The following is a 3,025-nucleotide window of genomic DNA, read 5'->3' as shown; positions in this document are numbered from 1 at the left end:
ACATTTTTAAATGAGAACCAATTCTGAAGAAACAAAACTTATTTTTAAAACATAATAACATAATGATGACCTCTAAGAAAATAAAATGTTTTACATTAAAATTAACACATTTTTCCTGTTGGTAAATAAGTTGAGAAAGTTGGCCTCCACAAAATCTACAGTAAAAATATGAATTTTAGTAACGCAAGTTGAGAAAACTTCAGAAATTGTGTATATAAAGCATCTCTCGGTGTTACTGAGCCCAGGATCTGATAACTGAGCAGTGTTCAGGCAAGCTGGGCAGGGCAGATTAAACCAGTGTGTGAAGAATGTATCTGCTTAGGCCTGATAGCCATGACCAAATAAAACAGCCCTCCGAATCGCTCCCACTTCTCATTGAAGACGTCTCTTTAGGGAAACGTCCACGGTGAACTCAAGCTCCCTCCGTACCTCTCAGCACTCCTGTATGCACAGTGCAACAACATGCACTTTCAAAGATGGACATGAATCTAAACGTCCACTGTATCTGTCCTGCGTTCTTTACCTGAGCTTCCCTAACCAGGGCCTCTATGTCATCAGAGCCAATCCAAATAAAACAGCCCTCCGAATCGCTCCCACTTTTCATTGAAGACGTCTCTTTAGGGAAACGTCCATGGTGAACTCAAGCTCCCCCCGTACCTCTTAGCACTCATGTATGCACAGTGCAACTGCATGCAGTTTTAAAGATGGACATGAATCTAAACATCCACAGTATCTGTCCTGCATTCTTTACCTGAACTTCCCTAACCAGGGCCTCTATGTCATCAGAGCCAATAGGCATTCTCAGAAAACCATAAAAGTGGCAAGATGTCCGAGGTCCAAATGTTAAGCCACCAGGGTTGAAGATTTTCTCATCGTGCCCTTCCATAAGTCCCAAGGTTGCACCATAATATACTAATTATGGTGAATAATGCTCAGCGAATGGCAAAACTTTGTCAGCCTTTTGGAAGCTACGGTGACATCAATCAGCTGCTTCCTGCACGCCCCCTTCCGGGGATAGAGCACGCACCAAGGTAGATGCTCTTGACCGGAATTGAACCTGGGACCCTTCAGTCCACGGGCCGAAGCTCTATCCACTGAGCCAAACCGGTTAGGGCCTCTTTTTTTCTTTTTCTGTAGTGACTAAAAATTCAAAGAACAAACATTTCTTCATTGGTCTGAAACCTCTTTCCTGAGTGTCTCCTGTGCATAACCACCTTGCTACACGCTTTAAAGACTATTGTTCTTATCCACATTTATTTGATTTCCCGATGGCCAAGGCTGCTGATTGTTTCCCGTTATTTGTTTGGTCACAGGTTATCACATGGCTGGCATTCTTGGTGCGAAAGTCCTGGAATAGGACCTTCAACAATGTTGATGGACTGGGAGAAGGTATAGACCAATACAGATGCGGAGCACTGTGACATGATGGACATACTTACATGGATTCGGCTCTGTTTAAAAACATACAAACCAGATAACCATGGGAGGAGCTTACCTCTCAGGGACTCTCTCTGATTTCTCACATAAAAATGGGATCTAGAATACCTGTTTTGCAAAATCTTCTAAAGATGAGAAAATAAAGTAATCATATTGACATATAAATTAAGAGTTGATAGATTCTAATTGAAGGTGGTCCATCTTATCTCTTGAATAAAGATACAAAAATGTTACCTTTCCACCTCAACTGCAGTTAGAGTTTCTTTGGTGTATGTGATATAATGCATTTTTTATAAAAGATTTATGTCCCTGCCTTTAGTAGTCAAATTTGACTTGAATATAATGAAAGTATATGGAAAAGTAAAGTAGTACTAGACTTTCAAGAAGAGAATTTAAGCTCACCCTGTTTCTTTGGTGACATAATCCAGGAACAGGGAAAACTGGAAATGTAGAACCTTGATTCAATCTAGTACAGTGGTTCTCAACCTTCCTAATGCCGTGACCCTTTAATACAGTTCCTCATGTTGTGGTGACCCCCAATTTCATCGTTACAAATTGAACATAATTAAAGCATAGTGATTAATCACAAAAACAATATGTAATTATATATGTGTTTTCCAATGGTCTTAGGCGACCCCTGTGAAAGGGTCGTTCGACCCCCAAAGGGGCCGCGACCCACAGGTTGAGAACCGCTGATCTAGTAGATCATGAAAGTTCGGTTATTCAAATTGGATTATACTAGAATGAAGTTTGGCATGGAGAATGCCATTGTTAACATAAGTAGCTAGATATCAATAAAGGAAAGGAGCAAAGAGAATCAGACATTATTCAGATAAGCAAACAGGAAGCATAAGCCTGCATGCTAGGAAGTTGCAGCACTCAAAGGTACCCCAGGGCATCAGAGCATCACCCTGATAAGGGATGAGCATCCTTCAGTGCTCCCACCCCTTAGGGAGGAGGGGCCTCTTTTCAATCTTCCCAGAGTACAACCAGTCCATCCCTCCAGACTACGGGGCAACGAGTAAAAATAGCAGGAGAAATTCCTCTGCTAGGAGCATGCCCACTAGAAGCCAAGATGGCCTTGAGGAAGGTGCTTCTACCAGGCATGCACAGCATAGTGATTAATCACAAAAACAATATGTAATTATATATGTGCTTTCCGATGGTCTTAGGCGACCCCTGAGAAAGGGTCGTTCGACCCCCAAAGGGGCCGCGACCCACAGGTTGAGAACCGCTGATCTAGTAGATCATGAAAGTTCGATTATTCAAATTTGATTTATACTAGAATGAAGTTTGGCATGGACAATGCCATTGTTAACATAAGTAGCTAGAGATCAATAAAGGAAAGGAGCAAAGAGAATCAGACATTATTCAGATAAGCAAACAGGAAGCATCAGCCTGCTTGCTAGGAAGTTGCAGCACTCAAAGGTACCCCCAGGGATCAGAGCATCGCCCCGATAAGGAATGAGCATCCTTCAGTGCTTCCACCCTTTACAGAGGAGGGGCCTCTTTTCAATCTTCCCAGAGTACAACCAGTCAGCCCATCCCTCCAGACTACGGGGCAAGGAGTAAAAATAGCAGGAGAAAT

The sequence above is a fragment of the Myotis davidii genome, unplaced genomic scaffold (assembly GCF_000327345.1).
Source record: "Myotis davidii unplaced genomic scaffold, ASM32734v1 scaffold1708, whole genome shotgun sequence".
NCBI lineage: Eukaryota > Metazoa > Chordata > Mammalia > Chiroptera > Vespertilionidae > Myotis > Myotis davidii.
Note: the sequence above shows the minus strand (reverse complement) of the source record.